General features: G+C 42.1%; 1 protein-coding gene across 23 annotated transcripts in view; it reads right to left on the bottom strand.

The window, feature by feature from the left end:
• ZNF462 (zinc finger protein 462) overlaps positions 1-12,207 on the bottom strand; it is a 135,688-nt gene that overhangs the window by 81,153 nt on the left and 42,328 nt on the right. Inside the window, exon 1 of one of the 23 annotated variants that reach the window (XM_064579306.1) lies at positions 1,211-1,288. The exons of the other annotated variants lie outside the window; for them this stretch is intronic. The gene's annotated coding sequence lies outside the window, so the exon portion shown is untranslated. Of the gene's footprint in view, positions 1-1,210; positions 1,289-12,207 lie in introns of those variants that run through there. 23 annotated transcript variants of the gene reach the window in all.

Raw genomic sequence — 12,207 nt, 5'->3', positions numbered from 1 at the left:
TTACCTCCTCTTCTTTCACCCAGCAATTTATCCTTTTCCAATAAACACTGAACTGTGCACCAGAGTCTTTTCAGCTAACGAAGTCTCAATATTCGAGATACACAAGCTTTTATGCCTAAGCACCAACCCAAATTGTGTGGAAGAGGTTGCTATCAGCTCTGGATCAAATTACAGCAGTCACCGAGGCCCCACCCCACTTCTCCTTTCGCACAGTCCATTAGACCTGAAAACAAATTTTTCCATGGTGCAGACGACTCCTGCATTTAGAACACTTCACAGAAAAAAGCAGATCATCCAGTGTGCACTCCCCATCCCCCAAGCCTAGCCCTTTCATCTCAGCCAAACAAGCCACAGCTCTGCTGAATGTGTTTATCACACTTTCAAGAGATAGGAGCCCCTGCGTCACTGAAGCTCTAAGACTCACTAAGCTGCCCTAGTCCTCTGAGCTTTAGGAGCAGCCATTTTAGCTCGGAGCTTCTCTTCCGTGCACAACATGGCTTCTCTGGGATTCTGCTAGGCTGACAATCAGAAATGAGCAGTAGAAGAACAGGCTGGGCTCCTCCTATGCTCTTCTCCTCAACAAAGAATGAACTGTTTTCATTGCTTTCCGAAAAGCAGCACCTTTCTGCTCCTCAAATGTCATTCACCAAGATCTCCGAAGGTTCTTTTATCCCATGATTGATAAGCCTGTTCGTTAGTCCCAGCAGAGCTAACTGGTTATTGCAGGACGATCCTGGACCAGACCCTGATCTACAGCAGGATTTGGGGGTGGGCCGGGGGGACCTCCAGAATGCCTTGGCTTCTTGGGACTCGTCCTTCCACACACAGAAGACATACCATCCGACTCTGCTTGCCAGATTCCAAAGTCTAATGACCTTTGTTAATCACCAGCCAGTCTGTCTGCATCAGCAGACCCTGCCAACAGACACACCCTTCAACACAAAGGCTGTAGCTATTCCTTTTAAAAGAGGTTCTCTGAAAGCTCCATTGTGTAGCCCGAGAGGAAAACAAAATCTCTTCCCTTCAAAACTTCAAGCCTTTAGAAATAATGCAACAAAAGGCTTTCTGCTGTGTGTCTTTTGGAAATTTTGAGCCTGGTTTGCACAACATCAACAAAAATTATGGTTCTGCACAAGGAAAGCAGGGCACCTTCACCGTTAAGTCATCCACCCAGACATGAAATTCATCTCTCTATACAGTTCTCTAATACCTTGGTGTCTTCGGAAGCGGTTATCAAGGATTCGAACTTCGCTGGATGCAAACACAAACCAACAGTCTCCTTGTTCTGCTACAAAGGAGATTAAAGGGTCATGAGATCAGAAAAAAAAAAAAAAACCAAACCCCACTGATTTGGAAAAAGAAGAGATGATGAAAGTGATTTCCTAATGGGTTCTAGCTTTAATGTTGTTGCAGTCTCTACCTCAAAAATAGCTCAGAGCCTTAGAAGAGGTTAATCTCCAGGCTGCGGAGAAAACCAGCGTCAGGTACAGCTGAATGGCCTTCAATGTGATGTCGGCACCAAGCACGTAAAGGAGGACAGAGCCTCCTTGGAAAGCCATTTTGCCTTTTTGTACACATTTCTCCTGAAGACGCTGACAGAAGAAGAAAACAAATTTCCAGCATGGCCTAAACAATCAAAGAAACAGAAACTCAATGTGTTTATGAGACCGAGGACGTGCACACGTGGAAGAAGTAAGAGCGGGAGGAGAAGAAAGGAATGGGGGAGGACAGGAGACAAAGAAAGCCGGACCGGAGGATGACCCATCCATCAACCAGAGTAGGTTTTCACAGCAGATGGTAATCCTCTGAGAAACCCACAACGAGGAAAAAGAGGAGAATGAAGCTCTGCATATCTGACTGCTTCATCCACCCAGAGAGAGCAACAACACTCAAAGACTCAGCTAGACACTGATCTGCTCCAAAATTATGATTTAAAGCTAAAAGCCTTGATCTTATATCTACTTACTTCATTTAAAAATACTGTCATAATGAGATTAGCAATACCTCCCCCCCCCTTTCCCCCCACTGACCCAATCAGCAAAATCAAAAGCAGAATAGGAAGCTTTAGAACTAACTAAAAAGAAATGCTATTTCAGAAGGTCATCGGGTGAGACTACAAATCAAACAATCACCCCCACTCCTACCACCCCTCCCCCAGGCAGTATTCCCAGGGCCCTCAAGGTCAAATAGGCATCAAGGACTAGACTCTAAACACCACCCACGAGGAGACCTGCTCCGTGAATATGGATTCTTCTCTAATGCCCTAGTGCCGAACGTGGTCAGTCCTCCTAACACACACGAAACCCCGAGACGATTCGAAGTATCCATTGCTCTTCAGTACCACTTATTACCCGTTGCTGGTGTGTTCCGTTTCCATTTCTAGTTTGGGGATTTCCAAAGGTGGGGTTTTGATGAGAAACCCTAAATCCAATTCTCCACATCTGACAAGCTCTTGAAGACATAGTCAAAGACAAGCCAGAGAGATCTTGCTCAAGATCTGGAATATACACAGGCGAAAGGGGAGAGGGAGATGATGGACACAGGCTGCTCTCTCATTTACACCACCTGCACACCCACTTTCTGTGCTCAGGATCCCAGGGAGCATAATGCCGCGGTGAAGGTGAAAGGGGGCGATGCGCAGCGTCATGGCATGTCCTTCTCCCGCTCACAGCCCAGACGTAAGGGGGAGGCACCCTTGATGGTTCACGGTGTTCTGACCACCTGGCCACCATCAACCCTCGCCCAGGGCAGCTTGGCGAGCACGGTTCTCCAGGCTTGCATAAACACGGTCTTCAAGTCAAAGTCCCAACTGTCTCCAGGAAGTGCCCGAATTAAAACATACAGGCCTTGCCTAGATCGAACCTGTTCTCTGACTGAAGGGCTGCAGACCAGAAATAAAGCCGGGAAGTGCCACAGCCACGGGGATTCAGCGGCAACTAATTATAACCTTCAAAGCCTTTGAGAAATAGAACCAGAAACACCATAAGGTGCTTTTCCTCTGTCCACTCCAGAAACCTAGTTTCATTTATAAGACACCGAGCTCCCCAGTTCTCCTGAATCACAATTCTAATAAAAGGTTTTAGTTAGTACCTGTTGTTTGTGCTTTTCTTACTTTCCAGTGAATGGAAAAACCAATTATCCAAGGACTGGTAGTGGAATGCATCAACTCTGGAATAGTTCAGCTAGAAAAACAGAAACATCAGGAACCTGCAGATCAGTCTACGAAATGTATTTGCAGATCGGAAAGAGCCGAGAGGGTGAGGTCAAAGAGCTATGGGGCGTGTTAGGAGGTTAGCACTTCTAACCCTAAGCCCCAGCACTGCTATTGGGAGGAAAGAAGAATTTTCATTACAAGGATGAAAAATGGGGGAAAAACAACTAACTCAGCCACTTGGGGATGTGGGTTGCTACTCTGACAGCAAGGGGTGTTCTATGTCACTACTTATCACTTAACCTTGTCACGGTCAAAGTGGCAGTTCTAGTAATTTTTTTTTTTTTTTTTAAGATTTTATTTATTTATTTGAGACAGAGAGAATGAGAGAGACAGACAGCACATGAGAGGGGGGAGGGTCAGAGGGAGAAGCGGGCTCGCGGGACTCGATCCCGGGACTCCAGGATCATGACCTGAGCTGAAGGCAGTCGCTTAACCAACTGAGCCACCCAGGCGCCCAGTTCTAGTAATTTAAAAATCATTTAAAGCATCTTTCCAAACAGGACTGGACTGAGAAGAAACTGAGGTGAAACTTCCTTTCAGGAGCAGGAACAGTATTTGCAGGATCAAGGTGACAAATGCAAACGAAGACTATCTCTCTCTCTCTCTCTATGAAATAATTAATTTTACTGATTTCATTTGACCTCAGATATGAGCATGTGCATTCCAAATTTGACAGGGACTCTGTCTATCAGAGCAGAATCAGCCCCTTCTGAACAAGCACAAATGATTTATGTACTCCTCCCATGTTTAGTTAAAAAAAAATAAAATAAGCCAGCAAAATAAACCAGCAAAGAACTCCTGACAACAAGCTACCTCCATCGAGCCCACAGCATTCAGTACCACTATAGATCCTGGCTCGCCATGTGGTGTCTTCAAATGTCCTATCAAATGTTTATACTGTTTGCTACATGATCTAAGCAGTTCTGTGTACTCTTGGCAATTCACCACACTAATGAAAGGTTTAACATATCAGGGAGGATAAATAATTAAGGAATTCAGAAGGGAGACACAGCTGTTCTTCAAAACCAAATTTTCAGAAGAGAAAGGATTAATTTGCAATCACATATGTAACCCCCAATATGAGACTAGATTTAAATACTAGCAGAGAAATACCAGGAGACCCCGAGTCCTGCCAATGTGCATCACCTCTGTTCTATGTGGTCAGCCTGGTCCATCTGTGGACCTTGCACATCAGCACAAGTCTGAAGCAGGCAATCTACAGATTAATAACCCACTCGCTTTCTGGCCAAAGATGGTCCTTTTCAGGTTATCTCTTGTTTCAGCTTTGTTCTGCATCAAGTTTTCAAGTGTTACAGGGCATGTTGAGTAGTATTTCATAACAGATGCCTTTGGGATCATCATTAAAATGAGATGAGCATCCAGGGATATAATCTAAGTGACTAAAAAAACTGTCAGATATGTAAATAAGAAGCAGTTCTGGCTGAGTGACCTGTTATGAAAGCAGGTAGTGAGTGTCTAACACAGAAAGAGATAGTACATACCTTCTGGAGAATTCATGCATTCCTTTGCAATGATATAAGGCTAATTGAGGCCAACAAGCCAATCGGCAGCCTGCCAGCTCTCCTGTCCTTAGAAAAGGAAGCGTGTGATTTGAACAAGGAGATAAAAGAGGAGAGAAGGGACTAGAAAAGAAAGGGAGGAAGCAGGGTGGTATCTCAGTAGCTTTAGACTTCATTGTCTGGAAAGGGGAACCTGCAGTTGGCTAGATAAGTCTAATTCTGAGAAGCGTCCTGACAATATTCTCCTTGAGAAACAAAACAAACCAAGACGCCTCCTCACACTAAAATGCTCAAAACGCAACCCTGACAAATGGGATCCCAGCTCATCTTGTTCTTTCAAATGACGGAAAGGCATTCTTGGTGTTGAGTGAATTCTCTGAAATGTCATGGGCCCATGAGGAAGTTCCATGGAAACTCTGAAGCCATTCTTGCCCTAGCATTGAGACCAAGAAATTAACTGATTTCTCTCCTGGAGGGCCAATCCGCACCCAAACGGCAGAGACAGAAAATCACGGTGTTCCTTTAGAGACTCTTCAGAATGCTGGCTGGGTTTCTACAGACTCTCTCACACTACAAGAACCCTCATTATAAAAATTGTAAAATTAAAGGGAAGTTGCAGATACGCTGCTGGGTCTTCATTACAGAACTGATTGAGACGCAGAGTAAGCAGAAGTTGCCAGTGAAACTCATCTTTCACATCATGAAAGACCAATTCATGCATCGAGTAGTACCTCCTCTGTGGATTTGAAAGCCCGACTGACCTCAGGCATTGGGCATGTCTTCGTGGCCATAACTGTTCCTGGCGCAGGTCTGGCCAAACACACAAAGTCTAAATTCCACAGTTTCAGTGAATGGATCCAGAAACCATCTTAACAATTTACCTTGTTCTCTATGACCACTCAGAAAAAAACAAAACAAAACAAAACCAAAAACGGTGTATGGCTGTTGACTTGTGGAGAGGATAAGAAAGTTTTGCTATGAAAACTCTTTTATTTAGGGGAAAAGCCCACAAAAATCCCAATCTAATCCCTCAGACATTTGCACATTGCCTTCTGTACACGGTTCGCTCAGAAAATTCAGGCAAGTCACTTCCTTTGGATGAGAATTATCCCAAGTTTGCCCATATCAGTGGCACACAAGGGCCAGATCCAAATGCTGTGATGACCTCTCCAGCCTCATTTCTTCTATCTGACAAAACTGACTGCGCAAGCCTGGCACTTGGGTCTGTCTTTCTCCAGACCCTGGTTCCTGATTTAACTACCCTGTCAGGATGAAAGCCCTCAGCAGACTCCTTTCTAGAAAGGTAAACGATGGCTGGGCTGTGTGGATCATGAACACTTTCAGATCCTCCTGCCCAAGGAGACTGTGGGCTGTTTTTTGTTTGTTTGTTTTTCTTTTCTCCTCTGGCCTCCACCTATAGCAGAAGCTATCAGAGGCTGGCCTTCCTCCTTATTAAGCTAACCACCTGGCCCATTCATATCCATTGGTTGTTTCAACAAACTAACAGAATCTTATAATAGGGGAAAACACAGTATATATTTATGTATGGAACTGGCAAATACCCAAGAATTAGGAATTAAAAAAAAATGACAGGCAAGGAATTTCTTTTCTCTTGCAATCTCCAATCTATGTTCAGCAAGTTTACTCCTAAAAATCACTGCACCCCAAGAACTTTTAAACAGAAAGTTAAGACATTTGTTTGCCAACCCAAGAGTAGAGTTTATCACCATGTGAAAACACTAGAATGCTTCTATACTCCGCCAAGCCCCACATTCCGTAAGCCCTTAATGATAAATCTCATTTTTGCCCAACAAATTTAGTTTTTTCAGTTTATTTACTATCGGGTTGTTCTAAAAAAAAAAAAAAGAAAGAAAAGAAAAAGAAAAAGAAAAAAATGACAAGGATACAGAAATGCCTATCCAGCAAGTAAAAGAATGTTTCCAGCAGATGTGACAACTCTGCCTGTCCCGTTCACCTTGAGCAAGTCTTTCAAAGCCTTTACTGGGACATTTTGCTAAATGAAGACATTAGATTATGATAGTCAACATTTTTATACAAAAAGGGAGTGTTTTACAAGTTTTCCTTCTCATCTCTGAAAGACTTTTTTTCTGACTTAATTCACTCCTTTACTTTTATTATTATTCAGAGACAAATAAATGTGCAGTTTTATATGGCTGATGCCTCATCACTGAAGTCTGGGCTCAAAGGTTCTAACCTCTAAGAGGCATTCCCTGACAACTCCATCTAACATTTGCTGACCGCCTTGACTCCCCTGAAATCGAGCCCCCTCTCCACAACCTTGACCACACTCACCTTCTCTCTACCACATTCCACTGCTTTATTTCCTTCACTGTTGACATGATGCCTATTTGTGGTCTGTCTTCCTCTAAAATATAAGCATTCTGAGAGCAAGTCCATGCCTATCTATTCAAATTGGTATCTTCAGCACTGGGGACAGTTCACATAATGGGTTCAGCAAATGTGTTGAATGAATGAATGAGTCAGAGCTTCTGAAGATTCCAATCAAACATTAGAAGAGTGGTCATGAGAATTAGATTCTTCTTCTAACCCTATGTTAGCATAGAGCAGTGGTGGTCCCAACCAGGAGCAATTTTGCCTCCCCCCCCACCCCCCCAATCTACCACCACCACCACCCCATTCCACCACCACCACCATCACCACCACCAAAAAAACCCAGGCTAGGGATATTTGGGAGTTTCTGAAGACATTTTCAGTTCTCACAACCAGAGACTGGGGTGCTACTGGCATCTAATGGGTAGAGGCCAAGGATGTGGCTGAACATTCCACAAAGCACTGCACAGTCCCCATAACTGTGGACAGAATGATCTGGTCCAAAATGTCAATGGTGCAGAAGCTGGAAACCTTTTCACCAGTGGTCGGTCTGTGGGTTATTTTCAGTCTCTGTATATAACCCACCTGCCTTTTTAGTCCTTGCATGGGGTCCTGGCCAGGGAATCTCTGACCTAGATGATCAGCAAATTCTCTCTCAACTCAAAGATTTTATGATTCTATGATTCTAAATGACCTAGTCTTCAGGTCATAGATCACGAGTCTTTAGTTTTATTTTTCTGATTTGGGTATTTTACTAAATGTAAGATTAAGGTGAGTGACTGGTCCATTTTTCTTTAGTGACAAGGCCCTTGCACTGCTGATGGTCCCAGGCATGGGCTTTGAGGGTAAGAGGCCAATGTCATTAAAAATGGTCAAGTTCAACACTTAACATGTGGCCTCCAACTAAAATTTCTGAGGAAAACATCATGCACATATTCTCCTCTTCAATATGTAAAACTATCTTCTTTCAAAGTGGTGGGATCCCAGGCTACTCAAAATCACTCTTCAGAGGATTCTTATACCCCCAGAGCCCAGCACAGGTCTGGTCCTGATGAGAACTGCATGCACGAGTGTATGCATGCCTGCTTCTCAGAAGAAGACATGCCAGGGGTACCAACTGAAAGCTAAACATTTAGGAACCTAAGCAAGTCCAGAGAACCTCCAATGACCAGAAAAACAAAACTGAGTGTTATACAACACTCCTCCCCACTCCAACTGATGAAACTCAAGAAGCCACATCATAATGATTAGCTAACTACTGGGGTACCAAGAATTCTAAGTCTTCACTTGTCCTTGTATTTGAGTAAGTGACCATCTTCCTATTCCTCATCATCCATGGGGAAGGTGCTCTGGCTGCATCATTCCACCCATATATTTATAACACCATTAAGTTTCCCTGAGCTGATGTGACACCTGGCATCATCACCTGGGGCTATTCTTGAGATGATTTGGTTGTCTTCCCTCCACAAAAACCTTTTAATTCTTGTTTGCAAGGATTCTGGAAAGCCTGAGGAAAAATTCTCCCCTATAGCTCAAAACTGTATAAACATTTTCAGTGGAGGGAAGTATAACGGAATTAGGTAGGAGCAGAATTTTCTCTCCTCTGCGTCCCTGAAAAATATTGAAACAATATATTACTCGTGCCTTCCTTAAGTCAAATGGAAGAATTCACTCTAAAAGTTAATTACCTATCGGTTCATAATGTCCACTAGAGAGGAGATCTTAAAGACCATGCAGATCAACCTGGTCCAATGTCTTCACTTTTTAGGTAGGGAAACTGAGGCCTCATGAAAAATAACCTGCCCAGGGCTTCTAGAACACAAATTCTCTGAAGCCGGAAAAAAAAAATCTTTCCAATTCCATAATTTGGGAAAGGAAATCAGCAGTAAAGACACTCTATAAATGTTATTCAGCTCATTAACAGCTATTCACACTTAAAGTCCATGCCCCATATATCCTCACTAACAAGAGCCTTTCTTCACTGGGGAGGCCAACTCCAGAATAACCTCCCGTGTTTCCTCTGCTCTGAATTCTACACTCAGGAGAGTAACCAAAAAGGTGCAAAATCCATCGTCTGCAGTGTGACTGTTCAAAGACCTTCTTAGGCATGCAAACAGTGTGTTCCTACTTTGGAAACACATTTGGAAGACTGAAAGTTGCTGACAAAGGTATACACAGAAGAACAAGAGCTATAACACTGAATTATCTTTCTTCAGAATCCAACCTCATGGAATCGGAACAAGGTTATGTAGTAGCTTTACGCCTGCCAAATCTACCCCATGAGAAACACCGTCTTGTTTCTTCTGGAAAATGTGCACTGCCAACAAAGTCACTGCAGAGGCCAGCTGAATGAGTCCTAGGGGTATCTGGAAATATCAGGGTCAGTTCTTTTAAAATGGGAAGGGGAAGAGCAGTCAGTTGGACGAATGCCTGGCAAGGAAGCCAGTCTCCTCGTGGCACATCTAGTGTGTGGCTCGGACCAATTAATTCCAGAACACTGCTGATACCAGGTTTTACTTCAAATTATACATTATGTTCTGAAACCAACCACAGCTTGGAATATTTTACCTCATATACATATATACATATGTAATTATCTTCTATTTATCTATATTCCTAGTAGACATCTATACTCATGTATTGGATACAAAATAGTCAATGCATCAGAAAGGCTGGGAATCATCTTTAACTTTTTAAATATTCCCCATAAGGGTCTCTTACAAAGGGTCCCTTATTGTAATGAAGAGAATGGTTTAGAAATCAAGAAGATGCTGAGATCTCTACGTTTGTTCATGTTTTCCTCCCCATGGAATACTTTTACCTACATTTTGATGGTCCAAGTAATCCCCCTCATTTAGGACAATGATTCTCAAAGGGGGGGTTCCTAGACCAGCAGCCTCAGCATCATCCAAGAATTTGGTGGAATAGTTAGTTCTCACATTCCTCTCCAGATTTAATGTGTCCAAAAGGGCCCAGCAATCTGTATTTTAACAAGCCCTCAGGGAGATTCTGATATCCACTCACGTCTTAAGATTAAGCTCAAATCTTCCCTCCTATGAAACAGTCCCTGAGACTAGGGCTACAGTGGTAAATCCCCTTCTCCAATGTACAGGGAACCCTACCCTAAATGCTGTTGATTGAATGACTACAATAATAGCTACGCAGTCTTCAAAGAGCCTAAGAAAGGACCAATGTTTGCAAATATTTTACTTCTTATTTAGCAGTTAATAGGAAAACACTAAGTTGAAGAATCCAGCATCAGAAACTATGGAGAGCACACTCATAAAAGGCAGAGTTCCTGTCTTTGAATCAGTGAATATTGTGGCCAATACAATGCTCGTATTGATCTTCATCTCCCTTAAAAACTTCAGAACAGTTCAATGACATGGTGTCCTTGATATTTGTAAAGTGGGATGTGGCAATCCACAAAGGAAAGAATTAGAGTATTTTATCCAGGAAATACTAAGAGCTGGGTAAATCCTCAAAACCCGAGATTCTTCCAGGACCAGGAGGCTTTCGTGATCAACAAAATCTTATTAGGAAACACCTCCAAACTTGGAGTGGTTATTTGATTATCTCACCAAAGCTAGAGTGCAGAGCTAAATCTGAAGTAAGAATCAACATCTGAAAACACAGATGTGTTTGGAAATCCCTCAAAGGAAGGATATGTGCTTTAAGCTAACTAAGGGACTCCCAGAAAAAAATGGTGGCTAATTGTCTCAAACTGCAAACAAAGCCTTGGCTGAAGGAAAAGAAGGAGGACAACATAAAACAAAGGGGAAACAAGTTTGGCAACACCAAAGCAACAGACCAATGGGACCCTCAAATCAAAAGCAGGACTTAGAAACACAGAGTTCAGAGATAAAATTCATCAACTGTGTCTTGCCTAGGAACCTAACCACAGGACCATGCTGCTCAAAGGGCACAGAAGTTAAGACAACCCATCGAGACCCAAACTCAGGCTCTGAAAGCAGAATTGAGCAGGACTCAAGGAGAGAATTTAAAGAGGTATTACTCTCCCTAGTTTGGGGGCCAAGAGCAAGTTCTGATAGTTATGTCCCAACCAGAAATAAATTAGAAAAAAATGAACTCAGGTTAAAAAAAAAAAAGGTGATAGAAAGAAACGGTATGGAAAAGACCAATGAATAATCTATTTTGAAAGAACAGGATGCAGAAGAAAATTACATACAACAATTAACAGAGATCCTATGAAAGAAGAGATCAAAGATAAGATGATAAGACATCAGAATGAGATGAAAGGGGAGCTGGCAGTTGAAGAAAGAAACTGACAACAAAAATAATATCATTGCAGAACCAATAAATATATTAAAGTAGTAAGAGACAAAATCCACAAACCAAAAACAAAGTTGATGATGTGGAAAACAGTCTTCAAAAAACTGCACAAAATGCAGAGGAAAAGGACAAGCAGATGAAAGCAGGTAGAGAAGATGACAGATAAGAAGGTTTGAAAAAACAGAGATCCAACTACAGATAAAAGGTATTCTAGAAGTAGACAGCAAAACAAAACAGAGCAAAACAAAATATGCTCAAATCTGTGATAGGAAATAATTTTGTTGAAATAAAGAAATATCTGATGTTTCGGGAAAATATAACAGAGAATCATCAGATTGAGACATATTGGTAAAGTTACAGAATTTCAAGAATAAACACTAAATACCATAAAATTGAGATATTTTTAAATTAGTCAATTACAGGGGGGAAATTCAGGGACTTTTTCTTCACAGAAACATTCGGTGACAAAAAGCAGTGAAGGGATGTCTACAGAGGCTTGAGAAAGAGAGGAGCATTTTTAGTATTCAAGTTCCCAACTAACTCTGCAACCATGTATACAAGTAATAAGAAAGCATTTTCCAATCAGCAGAGTCAAGGGATGCTGCACTTACTAATAACTCTCCTTCAATATCTACTCAATGATGGAAGATATCCAACCAAGAGAAGATTCAAAATTGAGATCTCAAGAATATGGAATGTAGAGGTAAACAGATGTGAACACTGAATCCTCTTTCATCTAGAACTAAGACTGAATAATTCATAATAATTGCAAAACAAGATTATAAACCCTTCAATGTAATAATTATAATAACAATAAATTACCCCACA

Source organism: Mirounga angustirostris, unplaced genomic scaffold, assembly GCF_029215605.1.
Source record: "Mirounga angustirostris isolate CCGP_5_RB_7025 unplaced genomic scaffold, mMirAng1.0.hap1 SCAF_15, whole genome shotgun sequence".
Taxonomy (NCBI): Eukaryota; Metazoa; Chordata; class Mammalia; order Carnivora; family Phocidae; genus Mirounga; species Mirounga angustirostris.
Note: the sequence above shows the minus strand (reverse complement) of the source record. Positions and strands in the feature narration are given on the sequence as shown.